Consider the following 20,365-nt stretch of genomic DNA (forward strand, 5'->3'; position numbering starts at 1 on the left):
TAACCAGGGCCTAATTGGCACAAATGACTTTTTCCAGCAAATTGGGTAGCAGAGGCGAGACTAAGGGCCTTAGGTGAGCCCCACCTCTTGGCCTCTGCTCCAGGCGGCGTTTTGCTAAATCTCAGCTTCTGCCTTCAGCCAGACGACAAGCCAAGGCAACACAGGAAGAGGCGTACAGTAATTTAAGTGCTACCCCGAAATTCCCAGCACTTTCGGAAATCTGTAGGTGAGCCCTGAAGAGCATTCTCCTGTGTATGTCCCCAGATGTCTACTAGAAACCAAGAGAAAAAATACAGCCAGGTTCTTTCATCTTGCAAGAAGCCTGCCCGGTTCTCCATGCCCCACCCCAGCCCATGCATCATCCCCAGAACTGACCCAGAGCCCCGATTGGCATCGCCAATGGTCGCCAGTTTGTGTCGCCAACCCAGTTAGTTCTATCATCTCCCTGTTTGCTTTCAAGGGTGCTGTGTGCCGAAGGGCATGTGAAAGGAAGGTTAGAGAAAATTGGAGTCCTGACACTTATGTGAACAGTGCTGTGCTAGGTCCCGAGAATACAAACGTCTTAAGAAAGATGCAGAAGCACTTAAGCAGCTCTAAACATCGTGCTTCCTCACCCTTTTACAGTAGCGGTGGAAATGCTCGGGGAATGTGAATGTAGCTTGAGAAAGTAAGAAGACCCAGGTGGTCCAGTCTCACCGCAATGTAGAATTTAATGAAGCAACCCCCAAACCAGGGAATAATTATTACAAGTAGTTCTGGTCTCTCCTCGTTTCCCTGAACGAAGAGGAAAGCCTGGTCATCACCCTCCCCATGCTGCTGCTTCAGGCCGGTCTCCCCCAGTGGAGATGTTTTCTAGCAGCTCACATTCCACGGCGGCCCCTCCTGATTCTCCAGTCTTCCAAAACCCCTCCCATATGCCACCACTCCATCCGCTGCCTGGCCTCCGTCTCATCTCTCCACATGGGTTTTCCCAGGAAGAGGGTGGAGGGAAAAAAGGTCTAAATGCTCAAACATTAATATATTTTATTCTGGCCATAGTGCATCCAATAGATTTTAAGATTCTTCTGCCTTTGCTTCTCTTTTTCTGCACCGTGTTACCCAGGTTCACAAATTCTTTGGTGCCCCCCCCCCTTTGGGAGGTGGAGACTGACTTCCCTCCCATGAACGCACGCCGTACTTCCGGACTTGTTTCCAAGGAATAGAATGTGGCAGAAGTGTCGGTGTGTAACTCCCAAGAATAGGTCTTAGAAGGCAGTGAAGCTTCCTTCTCGCTCTCTCTTAGCTCCCCATGGGAGGCCAGCATCATGTTGTGAGGACGTTCAAGAAGCCTGTTAAGAGGCCTACACGGAAGGACCTGAGGCCTCTTGCCAGCAGCCAGCACCACATGAGCAAACCACCGTGGAGGTAGATACGTCAACCCCAGTCAGGCCTTCAGATGACTGCAGACCCGGCCACCGTCCTGACTACATCTTCATGAGAAACCCTGTGCCGCTAAGGCCCTCACGGATTCCCGACCCGTAGAGGCTGAGATCACGAGTGTTTGTTGCTTTAAGCTGCTTAGTTTGGGAATAATTTGTTGGGTGGTTGATGACCCGTACCCCATTTTTAATGGCTTGTAGCCCCACGATTGCTGATGAGCCCTTGATCTGAGAAAGTTTAGGAACCAACATACACAAATACCACCGCCCCCCATGACTCACATCATAAGCACAAGCTACACATACACGTATACACACACCACACACACACCCCCGTACCCCCACACACAACGCACCCCCCAATGCACCCCTTGCTATAAACACATACCCCACACTACACCATACCCCAGTGCACTCTCTTCCCCCCCCACACACCTCCCCACACACATCCCCACCATAGCCCCCTACCACACACACACAACACCATTTCTCCCCCTTCACACACTGTTTAAGGGGCAGGTGCCATTTCTACGGCCTTCTAGGTGGAAGGCATCTGAGCAGAGTCTTGACTAGGAATGGAATACGGAAGAGGAATGTAATTGTCCTTAACCACTCCCAGGAAGTTTTCTTCGTGACAGTGAGGCTTTGGCCTGTGTTTTGTGGGTCGTGGCCGACCTAGAGAAGGATGTTGATGACTGAAGACCATTCACGATACCTCAGAGATAGCTTTGTGAACTCCCAGGATCGGACATGACTCTGTCCCTAGCTGCTGTGGGCTGAATGTTTGTTTCTCCCAGAATTCCTATGTTGCAGCCTAATCCCCAGCGTGGGGGTATCTGGAGGTGGAGCGTTTGGGAGGTGATTAGGTTATGAGGCTGAAGCCCTCATGAATGAGATTAGGAGCCCCTGTAAAAGAGGGGGAGACATAGGGCCTCCTTCTTGGTTCTCAGCCATGTGAGAACGTAGGAGTAGGTGCCCACCTGCGAGCTAGGACGAAGGTCCCACCAGACACCGAACCTGCCAGCACCTTGATCTTGGACTCCCAGCCTCCAGAACCATGAGCAATAAATATTGTTAAGCCACCCAGTCTCTGGTATTCTGTTACATCAGCTCGAATAGACCTCTTCTCTGTCTGGAAACTGTCCCCATTGAAAAATCATAAAATGCCAGAATAGCGCCTTTAGTGTCGATGAGGTTTACGTCGGAGACGGGGACTCGTTCTGTGCACGCAGGTGGATTTGCTAACACTGAACCCTGCAACAGACACACATACCTGGCCACAGGTGCATGGAATGGAGGAGCAAGGGACACGTTTGCTCTTTGCAGGCTGAGCAGGAGGGAGAGGATGAGGTTCACTTCAGCACGCGCGTCTCTCCTTCTGGCTCACCAGTCCCATTAGGACATCCCGCCTGGTCTCGGGCGGAGAGAAGGAAACGTGCGAGTTGGTGCCAGAATGATTGTGTTCCTGGGGCTCCCTCTCCGTGGCAGGAAACATCCGGAGTAGGAAAGAAGTCTTCTCCCTGCTAACATCGACAACTCGGGACGTGGCGATGTGTCTGTATTCATGAGCCGAGCTGGGTGACAAGGGCTCCCTGTTTTCTTACTCTCTTTGTAAGTCGTCCATAGAGACCAGGGGAATGTATTTCCAGCCACTTGGAAAAGATCTTTCTGGTATGAGATAGACCAGTAGAGGAGGGAAACTTGTCAGCCCCAAGAGAGGATCCCGTCTGCGGGTGCTGGAAGTTGATGGAGTTCAGCAAAGCTCTGTTCTCCCCTACGATCCCCTTCTAGGGTGTGATTTGCCACTCCATCGGCCTTTTTGCCATCAGCCTGTTTTGCACCAAATACAGCGAAACGTAATGTCATTCTGGGGTCCCGAAAGAAGAAGCAGGTCAACTTGAAGTGTCTTTCAGTAACGTAGGCAGTCAGGAGAATTTTCTGGCATTTCATATCTTCAGCAAAGTGGAGTATCTGCTCTACTTACTAAAAATGCCACTGTCTCCCCACCGTTTCCATCTGCATTTACGTTCTGCCTGTACTGCTGAGGTGGCTTTTTTCCCCTTATGTTTACTGCCAACCCATTTGCATTTTCTGTCACAATAAATAACCCAGTAAAACCCTCCAACGAGCAGGTTCTAGCCCTGGCTCTTTCTAAGCATGGAATCACAAGACAATGATTTATAGTCGTGATGGCCCAGGGGAATGGAAAAGTGGACATTTGCAAGGGAATCACAAGTGAATTCAAACCAACGCTTGGTGGCTGTTAGGAAATTAAAGATAGGAAAAATTTTTTTTTTAGATTTTTTTTGAATGTTTATTTATTTTTGAGAGAGACAGAGAGAGAGCATGAGAGGCAGAGGGGCAGAGAGAGAAGGAGACACAGAATCCGAAGCGGGCTCCAGGCTCCGAGCTGTCAGCACAGAGCCCGATGTAGGGCTCGACCTCACGGAGTGCGAGATCACGACGTGAGCCGAAGTCAGCGGCTTAACCGACTGAGCCACCCAGGCGCCCCAAGATAGGAAATTTCTATAACCATTAAAGTCGTGGAGGCCATGGCAGGAGAAAGCCTTCAATTTAGAGACTGGGTCTGTGCGGGTCACCACTATTTCCCCAACACCCAGCGTGTCGCCTACCCTAAAAGAGTTCTCAATTCGTTTTCACTGAAATAATACTGATGGCGCGATGGCCAGCATCTGTTGCATGCTGGGCAGTGTCATATGGCTTAACTCCCTCCTCTCGTTATTCTTCTATGAGGCAGGCACATTCATCTCCCAATTTTACAGATGAAAAAATGGAGGCACAGAGAGGCTGAGGGCTTCCCTGGGAGGCACAGCTAAAGACCGGCAAAGTCAGGAAACTATGGTCGAGAGCGGGTAGGGCACTTGCTCAACTTTATACAGCAAATAAGACTTGGGATAGAAACACAATGAAGTTTGCCTTCAGAATGGGGTTCCAAATGCAGGCTGCCCAGTTAAATTAGAATTTCAGATAAACAACAAGCATTTTTTTTAAGTATAAGAATGTTGCAAATATTGGGGCGCCTGGGTGGCGCGGTCGGTTAAGCGTCCGACTTCAGCTCAGGTCATGATCTCACGGTCCGTGAGTTCGAGCCCCGCGTCGGGCTCTGTGCTGACAGCTCAGAGCCTGGAGCCTGTTTCCGATTCTGTGTCTCCCTCTCTCTCTGCTCCTCCCCTGTTCATGCTCTGTCTCTCTCTATCTCAAAAATAAATAAACGTTAAAAAAAAATTAAAAAAAAAAGAAGAATGTTTCAAATATTGCGTGGAACATATGCTAAAAAAACTTACCCTTTGTTTTCCTGAAATTCAAATTTAACAGAGCATCCTGTATTTTTATTGGCCAAATCTGGCCACCCCAACCCAGAACCCACACTTTTAACCACTGAACTGTACTGTCCGCACAAAGTGCGGTTGGGGAGAATGACCCCCATTGTCACTTTAGTTTCTATGCCTGCATAGGTTACATCACTTATGCATTGTTACATCTTACCCTCATGACCAATGGGCAGGGCCAATGTTATCATCCTCTTACAGATGAAGAAGCTGGGACTCAGCTCACGTGACTTGGCCAAGGTTACACCGAAAATACTAATCATATCTAACCTTCAGGCGGCACTTGCTGAGTGCCGGGTACTTTCTGAGGGTTTTATGCCTATTTGGTTCGTTTTCATCTTATCCTCTCCGATTCTGCGAGGTAGGTCCGATCGTTATCCCTCTTTCACAGATGAAGCAACAGAGGCACAGAGAGGTTAAGGAACTCGTCTGGAGTCACACAGCCAGTAGGTGGAAGAGCCTGGCTTCAAACCTGGGACAGTCTCGCACTGGAGAGTGTATGCTCACCCGCTGCGCTGCTCTCCCTCTCTAATTCACAAACGCAAAAACAAAACAAAACAACACAACACAACACAGCTTTGTAGGTGCCAGGTGCTGATCCTGACGTGTTTGACTCCCAAGCCCATGTTTTTTCCGTAATTCAAGGTGAAGCATATGTATGTAGTACAGGCGTGCAAACACAAGAGGGGCGAGGCCGTCTGTTTTGCTGGGCAGGTACTATGAGAGGCTGGACAGGTCCTCCGTGATTCACTGCAGTGAGGGCTCCCCAGACCTGGTGGGTTTTTTGGCCTCCATGTTCTCTATGTTGCTTATCCATCAGTAGCCGCCGATCGGGACCCCTTGTCCCCCACCACCAGCCAGCTACTCACTTTCTGTCCAGGACACATGAGACCAGGCCTGGGTCCAGACACATGGTGCCTGTGGGCCCGAAATCCTTTAGAGGCCTCTTCTAACATCACTGTGTTTTAGGTGGGAAGCCACGTTCCAGAAATGGCATATGTATTAGCCATGGTTCTCCAGAGAAACGGAAGCAATTGGAAAAAGAGAGAGAGAGAGAGAGAGAGAGAGAGAGATGATAGATTTATTATAGGAAATTGGTTCATGCAATTATGGAGGCTGAGGACTCCCCAGGTCCGTAATCCAAAGATCTGGGGAGAATCAGGAAAGCCAGTGGTCCAAATTCTAGTCTGAGTCTTTTGGATAAGCTGAATAAACAAATGAATCTTCCCAGAGGGGAAAAAAGAAGCACATTTCCATTTAAAAAATATGTTCAGAGGGCGCCTAGGTGGCTCAGTCGGTTAAGCGTCCGACTTCGGCTCAGGTCATGATCTCACCCTTCGTGAGTTGGAGCCCCACGTTGGACTCTGTGCTGACAGCTCAGAGGCTGGAGCCTGCTTCAATTCTGTGTCTCCCCCTCTCTCTGCCCCTGCCCTGCTTGCACTCTCTCTCTCTCTCTTAAAAAAAAAATAAACATGAAAAAAAAAAAATATGTTCAGAATGTAACCATTCCTTGTCACCGTTGTCTCTTGCCTCAATAATTCAAAGACCTCACTGGTCTCCTACTGCCTCCTTGACTACCCCCAGTCTGTTCTCCACAAAGTGCTGAAGGGATCCTGTTAAAATGTAGCTCAGATCAGGTGGCTCCAGGAAAAGTCCGGGATGCCATCATCACGCCCCAGTAGCAGCCTACAAGACCCTAAGCTACTCTCGCCGCCCCGTCTGTCTGTGTCTCTCTCTCACACACCTACACACACAACCTCTCCGACTTCGTCGCCTACCCTATTCCCCTCGCTTGCTCAGCTCCAGCCCCTCCAGCCTTGTCCTTGCCACTCCTGAAATATTCCTTAGGTATGGGAGGAGCAAAGGATGGAAAGCACCCGGATCCCGAAGGTGGCTCACCTCCAGACGGCTGACAGAGGTGAGAAAAAAGCTTTTGTCCCAACGAAGACACTGTATTTGGGGATCTGCTTGCTATCGTGCAGCCTATACTCTAACCCAGGGGTCAGTACACCAAGCCTCTTGGGTCAAATCTGGCACTCTGTTTTTGTAAATACAGTTTTATTGGAACACAGCCATGCTTACCCACTTATGTATTGTCTGTGGCTGCTTTTGTGCGTTAGGAGCAGAAGTGAATAGTTGCCATAGACATTCTATGACCTGCAAAGTCATTCTCTGGCCTCTTAATAGAAAATGTTTCCTGGTCTTTGCTTTAAACCATATATGTTTGTGGTCATCATTTTACATGTGAAGACGAAGCCCTAGAGGGTTAGGTTGTTCAGAGTCAAACAGCAAGTGAGTAGCTCAGCTGGAATTTAAACCCAGGACTTTCTGACCCTTAAGTTCGGACTAAATAGGTCCTTAGATATAATCCAGGCTAAGAAATGAATTCAAGTCATACATTCACTTGCATTCCACTCAAACATGCAAAACATTAAGCTTCTGCAGTTTGTCTCTAATTGACCTAATATTTTTTTATGGACCGCACCCCACTGGGTGGGTAATGAGTGAACTAAATGTAGGCCAATCCCGTAACTTCAGTGTAATCCAACAATTCAAATAGTCTCGTTAGATCACTCAGGCTGTGGCAAGTAAAACGCAGTGTTCCAGATTTCTTCCCTCTTGGCTTCCCCTTCAGGAAAACTTTTAGGGTCTTTGTGACAGTGGGAGTTGGGTTCAGGAAGGGTCCTCACATGCATGCAGAATTTTCTAGATACTCCCCAGCCTCTGCCCTGCCCTGGTTTGCTCCCTGGCCTTGGGACTACTAAGTTCTGACCGAGTCTATCTAATCTTGCTGAGTGGTTTCCTCATCGGCAAAATTCAGATCACAACAGTACCTACCTCACGAGACGAATTCAAAGATTAAATGAGATAACAAACAGAAAGGGCTCAGAGTAAAGCCTCACATTCACTGAGCGGTCGGTATACATCAGATGGTGTTGGCCAGGCCCGTCACTGGGTCTTGGCCATTTGCCCCAGTCGCGGGTGCCTACCTGCAGTGGCCTCTTCCCCCCACCCCACCCCCCGCAGGCCACTCTGCCAGCCCTCTCAGCGTCCCCTGGTGTCCTCACTAGGGCACATAAACACTGAGACCTCCTGGGGCTGGAAGTACTGCTCTGTCAGACTCACTGTCTGGCACCTGGCGCCATTTTGGAAGAGGCCACTGGGTGGGCTTCTCCTAGATCCTGTCAGCCTCTGCTTGGATGCATGGGGCAATGTATCATGGCTCTGCGGAGTCCCTGGCCCTCCCTTTGACCTCCGCAGCACACCCCAGCCCCCAGGACCTTGGCCAGCTCCTCCACTTCCCCTGCCTCTCTCCTCTTCCTCCCATAATCTCCCAAAGTACAAGGAATGGATTTCTCATCGCCCGGGACTCAGACCATGGCTTCTTTCTCCTCTGTCTGTAGATGACACTCTAGGATCTAGTCAGCCAAACTCTAACATCATAATGACACCGGAGGAACTTAGAGAATCCTTTTCTTCTGACCGCGTCTGGCTGTCCAGGCTATTGTCTTGCTAAAGAGGTCAAGGAAAGCAGCTTAGAGGCTCAAGCTGATGAATGGCCTCTTTCTTGGGGCTAGAACCTGCCCTTTCCTTCCCTGGGGCAACTGGAAGTTATTATTATCCCCACTGGAGAAGCACCCTGGCAGGTCCACTAGGTGGGGATGTTGTAGAAGGGAACTGAGCCCCAGATGTCTGGTTGGCCTGAATGTCCTCCAAGGCCCTTTCTCACCGGGAGCACCTGAGACGGGGCGCTAGCTCATGGAAAGCCTACTCTGGAGACCACCGCACTCGGTGCCGGGGCGCACCCTTCCAGTCTGCTCGCTCTGCTCGAGCTTTCCCGGGCTGTGCCAATGGATCCAGCCGCTAGGAGCAGCCAAGGTGGAGTGAAGGAAAATCTACACAGATGAGAAACTGCTTCTATCTATCAAGCATCACGAGAAAATGTCATCAAGTCATCAAGCGCGGGCAGCGTGTTTGGAAAAGCCCGTTGTACGATATACACAGGTATTCCGATACCAGTTGGTGTCGTGTCTCCTTGAAGGGACAGACAGACATCATTCAGCGGGGTTCAAGCAGCCTCAGTAGAAGCCCCTGTGAGGACCCACTGGAGAAGACGTGTAGTGTAAAGTAAGATGGCAGAGATGCAGAAAGCAAGCTACGGTTTCAACGCATGAGCCATGAATTAAAATTCAATTACGCAGGTGCCACAGGGTGTATTTTCCAAACTTGGCCACAGCAAGCCATACCCCCAGTCCCAGTATTTGAACCCGGGTGGGCTTATGGCTCCCTGGCACCCAACTAAAAGACAACAGAGAGTGTGCTGTGACTTTCAAGGCTGGATCATAAAAGGTGGGTTTGGATGCCATGTTGCCTAATGGATGACCACAGACTTAGTGGCTTCCCACAACACTTATTACTACCTCACAGGTTTTGTGGATCAGAAGTCCGGGCGCACAGCCCGGCAGAATTCTCGGCTCAGGGTCCCTCCGGAATGGAATCAGGGTGACGGCTGGGTGGCGGTCTCATCCGGAGGCTCAGCTAGGGAAGGAGGCACTTCCACGCCTCCTCAGGTTCTCGGCAGAATTCATTTCCTTGCGCCGGTAGCGTTTACGGCAGCCGGCTTCTCCAAGGCAAGTATTTGCATCTGCTAAGGCTGCCGTAACAAAACACCACACACCAGGTAGCGTATCCGACAGAAATGCATTTTCCCACAGTCTTCAAAGCTGGGAAGCTGAGATCGAGGTGTTGATAGCTTTGGTTTCTTCTGAGGTTTGGCCATTCTCTTTCCCTTGCCGTGTGTCCCCCGACGGTCCTCTCGCCGCACAGGTGCTCCTGGCGTCTCGCTGGGTGTCCTTATTTCCTCTTTTTATAAGACCAACGGTTAAATAGATTTAGGGACCACTCTGATGGTCTCCTTTTGTCATAAATTGTCTCTTTAAAGGCCCTGTCTCCAAACAGTGACATTCTGAGGTATTAGGGGTTAGGACTCCAACACGTGAATTTGTATCAGTAGGGGACACAGCTCAGCCCGTAACGGCAAGCAATGGACAGAGCGTCTCTGTGTCTCAGGGTCTCTCACATCAGGGAAGGTCTAGGCCTTCTCTTAAGTGATTCACATGGTTTGGTCAGGGCCGTTCAGGATCACCTCCCTTTGGATTAACTCAAAGGCAAGTGGTTAAGGACCTTCACCGCATCTGAAAATGTCCTACACTCTGCCATACAGTGTTAACATAATCATGGGAATGACGGCCCCTTGTCTTGTCATATTCTGTTGGTTGGAATCCGATCACAGCTCTTGCCAACCTCGAGTCGGGGGTTGGGGCGGGGGGGATTCCTCAGGGTGTAAACGTCAGGAGACAAGAACTGGGGGGCCTCCCTAGGGAAGGAGCATCACAAAAGGTGTCTCCATGGGGAGCCTGGGCGGCTCAGTCGGTTAAACTTCCGACTTTGGCTCAGGTCGTGATCTCACGGTTCCTGAGTTCTGGCCCCACGTCCGGCTCTGTGCTGACAGCTCGGAGCCTGGAGCCTGCTTCGGATTCTGGGTCTCCCTCTCTCTCTGTTCCTCCTCCACTCGCTCTCTGTCTCTGTCTCTCTCTCAAAAATAAATAAAGGTTAAAAACAAAACAAAAGGTGTCTCCACTTCGATCTGGTTTGCTTGGGGACACTCACCTGCAGCTCGGTGTCTGTGTGTTAGCGGTCTGACCGCACTGAGGCTTCTGTGCCGTGAGGGATCTCAGAGTCTCCCACGGACAGAAACCCCCCGGAGAAACCCTGAGCCTACAGTCGAGAGAGAGAGAGGCCCCGCGGCCCCCAGCCGCCCCAGCCTCCAACTCCTGCGGTTCCAGACCCTGTCTGGCTGTACTGCTGGAGAGATGCCAAGTCAAAACCACCTGGCGGAGCCCTTCCCCAAACTCCTGGCCGGCAGAAACAATGCAGGATGATAAAATAACTGTTTCCTGCCACGAGCCCTTGAACAACCGAAGCAGCAGGCATTCCAAGCGGGAGCCAGTTCCGAAAGCGCTGCCCTTTATAGATGGTGCTACCCGATGCAGGTCAGAAGGAATGTGTTTATTTAGCAACCCTCCCCAGCTTCCTACCACCCATATTTCTCAACCCCGTGCCTGTTCCACACCTCTCCATTGCTCTTACTGGTCTGGCACACGCTACGTTCAGTTGTCTCCTTGCTGTCTCTTCCCCTCCCCCACCTCCTCCCCGGATGTGCACTCCATAATGACAAGACCTTGTCCTTTCCGTCAGTGCCTGGCAGGCACGGATGCTCAATGCCAAGTTTACTATTTCAGCTGCCGATGGCCGGTCTAACAGCTGGGAAGGGGGTGGGGGGCGGCCAGAACAAGAAGACAAGTGTCCAGAAAAGGTCAGATCAGAAAACCGTAGAGAAATAGAGCAGGACGGGTCCTTACTGAGCCTACAGTTCAATGACACATTTTATCCTTGAGACAACAGCCGCCCAGAGAAAAGGACCCGAGTGACACGGGAGGTTAATGGCAGGGCTGACTCAGAGAGCCAAGTCCCCTGACCCTGCTTCTACGGGTTTTCAGTGCCAGGTCCCAGTCATGGTGAATCTACATAAAGGTGCCGTATCTACACCGCCCCCTGGGTCTTCTGGTAAGACTTTGCCTGAACGTATACAAAGTGAAAGATACTTAATTTTTTATATGGATCGCTTCCTTTAATTTCGCCATTAAAATACAATTAGGGCAGGGGCGCCTGGGTGGCACGGCTGGTTAAGCGTCCGACTTTGTCTCAGGTCGTGATCTCATGGTTGGTGGGTTCGAGCCCCGCGTCGGGCTCTGTGCTGACAGCTCAGAGCCTGGAGCCTGCTTTGGATTCTGTGTCTCCCTCTCTCTCTCTGCCCCTCCCCTGCTCATGCTCTCTCTCTGTCTCTGTCTCTCTCTGTCTCTCTCAAAATGAATAAACATTAAAAAAAATTTTTTTAATACAGTTAGAGCATTAGATTGCTCTCACTACATGTAGAGGTAGGTTGTTATGAATAAATGAATTTCAGGAGGGTCAGGGGGTACTGTCTCAGTCTGGGCTCCCTTGGCTTCCCAGGGCCTCAGACAAAACCTTCCTTGCATGGGGTTGCTATCGGGGCAGGAGTGAGGAACAGGGGGAGGAAACAAGTTTGCTGATGCGCGGGGGGCTGTGCCCCGTCCCACCAGGTCCTTCCAAGTGGCCCCATGAAGTGTATTTCAGAGCCGCCCGTCAAGGGGATGAAAGGCAAGCATTTATGCTTTGACTCTCATGCCTCATTAGCCAAGGGTGGCCTTGCAGGCATTCACTGCTGCCCACGTCTGGGTTGCATAGCCTCTGGGGGGCATCCTGTAGGATGGCATCAGGATGTCTGCCCCCCCGCCCCCAACACAGGAGGACGGAGGTGCGGGGCGAATCCCAAAGTGCCCGGTCGCACACGTGTGAAGCTGTTCAGGGTCTGCAAGGAAGCAGCTGGGCTAAGAGGTGAGGCCCTGGGGCCCTTAAGGGGCGTTCAGGAGAGCTCTGTCTGATCTCCAAACCTCAGTGCTGTCCGGTGCAGGCAGGTGTCAGTCACTCAGCAGGGGCAGGCAGCCCAGGGCTTCTGTGAGCCCGTGGTATTTCTGGCTGATCACATGGCCTGGATTCGTCACCATCAAGTCCTCTAGGAAATTCCGTCTGCAGCGTCAAAGTCATAGAGAAGTTCAATGTGCCTTTATATTTGGAAAGAGTGGAAACAAAATCCCACTTCTGGGAGTCCTTGGTGCCTAAGATTTCCAACCACCTCGATGCCGCAGTGGGTGTCAGATTTGTCCCCACACGGGCTCCGAAGGTGTGGAGGTGAGTGAGGCAGAGGAAGCTTAGCCTGCCGGGGAAGACGCGCCAGAGAATGCACCTGCACTGAGAGATAACAGCTGTCATTTGCTGGGAACATACTATTTCCAGACACTGGGCTAAGCTCGTAAGAGCCGTTTTCTCAGTTAATTCTCGCCACAAACCCCTGGGGTAAATATTAGTCCCATTTTATAGAGGAGCGGGACTGGCTACATAAAGTGCGAGGCCCGGGGCAGAGTGAGTTTTCAAGGGGCACGTGCAGGGCCCCTTGGTCAAAAGTTGAGAATTTCCAAATGGCAACAGTAAAGCATGAAACTAAGTCCCAGGACCCTCTAAGTCAGGGGGGATCCTATGTGACCACACCGGTCTCATGAGCACGAAGCCAGCCCTGAGGAGGAAACCAAAGGTCTCAGAGGTTAGGTGACCTGCCTAAGCGAGGAAGTGTTGGGACAGTGATTTGAATCCGGGCTCTCTGACTCTACGTGCATGGCCTCAGGCTGAGGCCGACGGCTGAGCTGGAAAGCATACTTCGTCTGAGTCGGGAAACTCACATTTGAGCAACCCCTCACTCGTTATGTTTCCCTGCAGAGGTCTGGTCTCTGTCTACTTTCCTCATCGGTAATTTCAACCCCCAAAGCCCAGCCCCGGGGTGGCCTCTGAAAATGAGATGGGTGGAGAGCACAGGGGCTCTCTTGCATTTTGCCCGGGTCACGGGGGCTTAATGTAAGGATGTGCCTAATCTCAGATGGGCCCCTCCTGCTGAGGAGCTACAGGCCCAGGGTCTTTCCTTGGGGACTGGAATTTAACAGGAGACAGTGGAGTCACGGGACGGTCACCAAGTCGCAGGCTCACGCTTCAGTCCTGTGGGTCACAGGCCACGGACACCGCCGACGTGGGCTGGCCAACGAGACGAGGTGCGCATTAAAAGGCTGTTGGGTGCCCCACATGATCCCCTTCTCGGGTTTCTCCGAAGTGAACTCTCCCTTCCGTCAGTCGGATCGGCAGAGCCTCGTGCTGGGAGGGCCCCGGCATTGGTGTTTTCTGAGTTTTGCGCTGGGGAGGCCCAACTCTCACTGTTGGCATTTCCCCCAACACAGCAAGGATGCTCCCGTGTCTGGGACAGACTGAAAGGGCACTAAATATCCACTGCACTGACTCCAAAATGTAATGATGATGACCAGTCGGGCCCATATTCAACTCACGTAACAGAAACCCAACCGCGGGGACCTGAGCCCAAAGGGGTGTTCCTTCTGCTCACTCCTGGGGAGTCGGCGGGTGGGCAGGGCGGGCTGGTGACACTGCTCGAGCAACAGTCTCTTTCCTCCACCCAGCCATCCGGAGAGCGTGGCTGTAAGCCCTTCCGGTCCCAAGGAGGTTGCTCTATCTCCAGACATTGTGTCTGCATTCCAGGTACAAAAAGTGGGGGAAGAGCCACGGCCAATAGGCACATGCCAGCCAAGTCCCCATTTTTTCTCACATTAACGATGGCTTTCCCAGAGGGCCCATCCAGTAGACTCCCACGTGTACCCTTTTGGCAAGAACTGGCTTCCGTGGGAAGCCAAGGAAAAGGCGTGCTAACACAAGGCCGTTCAAAACACAAGTCAGGGTTTTGTTAGTATGGAAGGAACAGACACAGGTATCAGCGGGGCAGGTCTAGCTGTGTTGGCCACAGCAGCTCCAACACCAGTAGGCTTCAAACTCTCCGACAATACCCCACTGTCCACCAGCACCGTCCAGAGAGGAATATAACAGAAACCACAGATGCAAGCTTCAGGTGGACTTTGACATTTTCCCATAGCCACGTTACAGAAAGTAAAAAGTGGGGCGCCTGGTGTGGCTCAGTCAGTTAAGCATCCGACTCTTGATTTCGCCTCAGGTCGTGATCTCGCGGTGGCGAGATGGACCCCTGCATCGAGCTCTGCGCTGGAGGTGGAGCCTGCTTGGGATTCTCTCTCTCTCCCTCTCTCTCTCCACCCCCCCCCCACTCGTGCATGCTCTCTCTCAAAAAAAAAAAAAAAAAAGAAACAGGTGAAATGAATTTAAAGATCTTCGTTAACACAATGTATTCAAGGTGTCATCACTTCATCGTGTAATCAATACTTAAAAACGTTCATGAGATGCTTCAGGGTTTTCTTTCATGCCGAGGCTTCAGGGTCCGGTGGGTGTTATTATGAAACCTATGGCACGTCTCAGTTTGGACGAGCTTCGTTCCAAGCACTCCACGGCCACAATGTGGCCAGCTTCTGTCCACACCACCCACCTGGTTCCCAGCTGGGCGTTTTTAAAAGTGCAGGAGAGTCCAAAGTCCTAAGTGAGGGTGCACTGGCTGTGCTCCGTGAGTAGAGATGCTGGGGGCCCTGCAAGTCCCTTGATGATCATTCGAGGTCGGGACAGTCCCAAAGAGGGTGAAGAGCTGTTCTGCCGAATGCTGGTAGGGCCACTATGGACCGTCACTGCTTTAACACCCACAACGTGCTCAGAACAGTGCCTGGCCCATAGTGAGCACTGGATGCAAGTTTATTGTTATTTAGTAACGGTCAAGTCCAGGTGTTATCTCCTGGCTTATAAGAAACTATACACACACATAAGCTACTGTATTACACATGGGTATGTATATATAGATGTGTGTATACATATGTGTGTCAATATACATGTATGTGTATATGTGTAACTATCTCCAGGCTCTTCATATTTCATTTCATTGGTCCTCAACTCTGCCTTGGGAATAGGTAAGCATTAGTCCCATTGTACAGATGAGAAAACTGAGGCCAGAGAAGTTAAGCTGGTTGCTTAAGTTTGCACAGCCAGTGAGTGTGACTTCAGCCTTCTTCGTTCAAGGTTGTCCGTTAGCCTGGGAGTCGTACCGATGCCAAGACTCCAGGCATGTGGCCTGGGCCAGTGCGTTTTCCATTTCCAAAGATCTGCCCGGCCCTACCCGGGGCGAGGCACTGACACCCCGGGCAGAACAATTCTCCCCACCTTGGGCCTCGGGCTCACTCCTGTCCTAGAAATGAGCGTGGAGCAGGCGACAAAGAGAAATATCCCAGCGCAACTGCAGCCTCCACAATGACAACTGATGAGGCACAATAGCAGGATGTGGCCTGTAATCAGCCTGGAGCTATACTCAGCTATTTAGGCGTCCATTCTGCCGGCTCCAGAGAGAGTGCCGGGAGAGGCACCCACCCCTCAACTTGGGCTCCTCGCTCATCATCACGGTGCACCACGCGGAAAAAGGACCCCTTTGTGACAGCAACGCAAATTACAGCCGAGGCAATCTGGAGTCTCAGCTCGAGCGGATTCTTCTCTCCTCCTAAAAGAAAAATCTGTTTTAAGCTTAATTATACTCTGTCATTACCCGCAATCTTGTAATGATCCAAAGTCCCTGGCAAAATGGTAATAATAAAAAAGAGAGAGAGAACGAGGGAAAGAGAGAGAATCAATTCAGATAGGAGTTGAAAAGACGCAGACGAGTGTGGGGAAGGGAGGTGATAGTGGCATTCTTCAGAAACAATTGTGAAGTGAAGATCCGAGCTTTAGAATGGTAAATAGTTATTCTGGCTCGATTGTCAATTTACCAGGCCCAAGGGCTCCGTGTTAACCTTACCCACTTTCTGAATCTTTAATATTGTTGCTCCAAAATTCACCTTGTAAAATGTAGGAGCAGCTCCCAAGATAAAAGGATGCCCGAAATCAAATGACCTAGATTTAATAGGACAGTGCCGCTCAGATCCCAGGAGGATGGATAGAACAGACTGAAAGTGTTCGGTGATTGTTCTTGGCATGTTAGCAAGAAAATGCTGAGGTTTATCACAAGACACCTTTTAAATCAAGTTTTCTTTGTCAGTTTCCATGGCCTGGACTACAGTTCCTTTTCAGGTACAGCCAACCACTGGGAGCTCCCTCTTGTGGCCATGTCAGGTATGGAAGTGTACGTATCTCTGCCCGCCTCCCCTCTCACCCCCAAATGCAAAACAGAGCTGTCCCAAATGACCCAAGCTGGTGGGTCTGAAAGTGGATACTAGAGAGGCAGGCTTTGGGGGTGTGTCAGATATTACACTGAATCTACCTGGAGCCTGGGTGTCCTCCCAAATCCATGAAGCTTTGTGAAATGATGTGAATGTCAGGAGAAATTTCTTCCTTTCTTTTCTCCTTGGTTGTTTTTCATAAATTATTTGTGGAAATAATTATCTTATACTGCATAGAAAAATAACTTCCTTATTTTTTATTTATTGCTCTGTAAGTATCTGTGGCGTGTCAAAGAAAAATGTAAACCTTTGTGTTTCCATGGGAAGATTTTTGGTACGAATTTAGTTTTCTGGAATAAACATCAATGCATTGGACATAGAACGTGGTTTGGAACAGGGGCTGTGTTTAGAGAGAGCTGGACGTGTTCCCTTGTAAGATCCCCTTCACTGGAATGGCCAGTGGATCGCAAAAAGAACTTGGCCACCAACTCATGTAACTCTCATTCTCTTAGCATTGCATTCTTGTTTCAGGAAGGACGAGATAGCGTGACTTACCCGTCAGCACTGTTTCTTGGTTTTGAAGCCACAGGCAGTATTCCCAGTTATAGGAACAAAGCCAGGAAAGAAATGAGTTAGGAATAATTATGTTATAAATAACAGAAAACTCAAACCAGATTAAACGGTATGTGAAATTTCTAGGTACAGGTAAATAAGAAGTCTAGAGATAGGCTTCAGGTAAGTCTTGATCCAGCAGATCAGAAATATCACCTAAGACCTCCCTTCCTTCCATCTCTCATCTCTGTCTTCTTTGTCGCACCCACCTTCTGCGCTCTGCCCATTTTGCTCGTTTCAGCCTTTCCTGAAGGTCACTGGCAGACGTTTCCTGTATACTCTCCTTAAGTTTCCTTGTAGCTTTCTGCCTGAGGACATTCTCCGTCCTCAGTAGTGTAATCGACAAGCTGGACACACCAGAGAGTTAGTTTCTCAAGACTGATCCTCATCTTCAAGAAATAAAAGTTAATGACTAAATATCCCGGCTCACTCACCCCCAGTGGAACTATTGAGATGTGCTCCACACCCTTTCTCCAAGTGTCCCCCAAGGGACTGAGCCCTGTTGCCTACAGTGGTCTTATCAATCTATCCTTTAGGGGCACCCATCTTTTCTTTATCTCCTCCCCTACTCCCACACGGTGCTTTTTGGCATCCCTTTTCCCCCAAATCACCTGCACCCAAATCCTTGTCTCAGGATCTTTTTTGGGGGGGTAACCCAGGCTAAGGACAAAACTCACGATTTTCGGAAGGAGGAGCATGGATGTTGGGCCAGGAGACCACAAAAGTCACCCTATCGAGAAATCCTGAAGACATGCCTACGTCGGAGAAGCCAGGGGACCTCCCTTCAGGATGTGGGGCATTTCAGGGAAGGAAACAGTGAGAACAGAACCTTACAGAAAGATTGCCAGTATTTCCATGGTTCAGGATGTGGGGCATTTCAGGGAAGGAAACAGTGAGAACAGAACCTTACAGAAAGATTGCCAGTATTTCCATGGTGAACAGCGCATAGAAGGCTGAACCCGTTTAGCCAGTGGAGGGCAGTGGGTGGAGAGTGGGGGGCATGCGTGATGGGAAACGGGGAGACGGTCCATTTTATTCACAGGGCAAATTCGAGGCAACCAAAAAAGGTCATTTCAAAATGGCATCCCACCCCCAACCCAATCGCCTGATGTGAGGTTTGTCTGATTTTCCTGACTGCTCTAGACCTCACTGACCTCCCACACCAACCTGCCAACCCTCACAATGTAGACTAGTGGTGCCCAATGAATGTATGGCATGAGCCCAAATTCGAGTCGTATGTGCGATTCAAATTTTTCTAGTATCGACTTGAAATAAGGGGAAAATAATAGGTAAAATTAATTTTGGTAATGTATTATATTTAACCCAATATATCACAAATATCATCCTTTCAGCAGGAAATCATTACAGAAATTGCTGATGTGAGAGCCACGTTATTTAAAAAAATACTGAGCCTTCGAAAGCTGGTGTGCATTTTACACTTCTGGCACATTTCAATCTAAACTCGCCCTCTTTTGAGCGCGTGATAGCTTCATGTGGCTAGTGGCTACTGTGTTGGACAGAACCGATTTAGAACATAATTTGTTGCTGTGTTTGCATTGGGCTTAACATTCCAAAAGGCTTTCGTATGCATATTACCACTTGGTCAATATTGCTGAGCGGCAGACCCTCCCTAAGAGTCCTCCCCAGGTCGATGATACCTTAGGGACAGGTATTATCAGGAGTGGTTCAGCTATTTTCTACCCCTTGGGGATGATGAGACTGGCACATGAGCCACACTCCAGTGTTGTGTGCCCTTTCAACACACACAAGTATTTCATCTGGGTTCATATCATCTTTTTTTATCTTCTTCAATATCAAGTAGTCGCTACAGATGTTTTTTGACTAATGGATGATACCGTTCAGAATTTATTTGGCCACAAATGGCAGAAACTCAATGCAAATGGGCTTAAATGCAGAGAGAGAGAGAGAGAGTGGGGGAGGGGAGAGAGTTTCGGTTTATGAAATGAACGCGTGTGGTTTCAGGAATGGTTGGATCAGAGTGTAAAAACTGATGTTTTCCATCTCATCACTCCGCTTTCGTCTATGCTCGGTATCATTCGCAGGCAGGATCTCCCCACAAGATGGCAAAGAGGATCACTGTCCTGCCAGCTGGACCTTCTCGGTGGAAGAAGAAGGTCTACCTCTTTCCTGGTAGTTATGCCAAAAGTCTTGTGCAGAGGGATGGCCTCAGTCTGGTGTGGGCCGATGCACATCGTTGACCCGGTATCTCTACGTACAGGTACTAAGTCACGTGTCTACCCCTGGCATCATGAGAGCAAGACAGGAGCACAGGAGTTCCCCCAAAGACCAAGGAAATAATGAATGCTCTGCAGGCAGAAGGCACAGATAACTGTCCCGTGGACCTTGCGTGCCTATCTTGAGGTTTCTGTGATCAAGAATGAGATTTTTCTGGTCAGCGTCCTCAGTCAACTGAAGCCTGCAAAGCAGTCACCGGAAGCGCAGGGCCTCTGCTCGGGGGTGATCCGAAGATATTTCTTCGGAGGCCAGATGTCCCCACAATGAGGCATCACTTCCCAATCCCCCCGCGGCCCAGCGCCCAGGGGAATCGCGTAGCACAGTTGGGGATGCTTCTGGTGACATCCTTTTGGGCGGGACACAGGACCAGCGTGGGCCAGATGATGGCACAGTTTGGGTAACTGTGTCCTGATGACCCCCCTCCCCCAGCCTTCCCCTCCCCCTTCTTAGACTCACATCTTCCACACGCAGGTCTCTCCACACAGGCCCAGCAGACCGCCCCAGCCAGGTGGCTGCACCCCACTCCCCGTGTTGCTTTGATGGCTCAGTGAGCCCTGGCCTGACCCCGAGGGGCCCAGACATGTCCGTCAGGATCCCTTCGCGTACTAGGTACTGTTGCAAAACCCGAAAATGACTTTAGGGAAAAGGTAATTGATTGCTCGTATAACTGAAAAGCCCAAGGGAAGCCCCGGCTGAACAGAGAGGGCTCGGGGGATTGTCACTGGATCTCTTCCCTCCCCTCGTAAAACGGACAAGCATTTGTGTTTGGGAGAGAGGGACAGGCAAGAAGGGCACAACAGGAAGGGCGCCCGGGTGGCCCACGGTTAAGGGTGCGACTTTGGCTCAGGTCATGATCTCACGGTTCCTGTGTTGGAGCCCCGCATCGGGCTCTGTGCTGATGGCTCGGAGCCTGGAGCCTGCCTCGGATTCTGTGTCT

Source organism: Prionailurus viverrinus, chromosome B1 (assembly GCF_022837055.1).
Source record: "Prionailurus viverrinus isolate Anna chromosome B1, UM_Priviv_1.0, whole genome shotgun sequence".
NCBI lineage: Eukaryota > Metazoa > Chordata > Mammalia > Carnivora > Felidae > Prionailurus > Prionailurus viverrinus.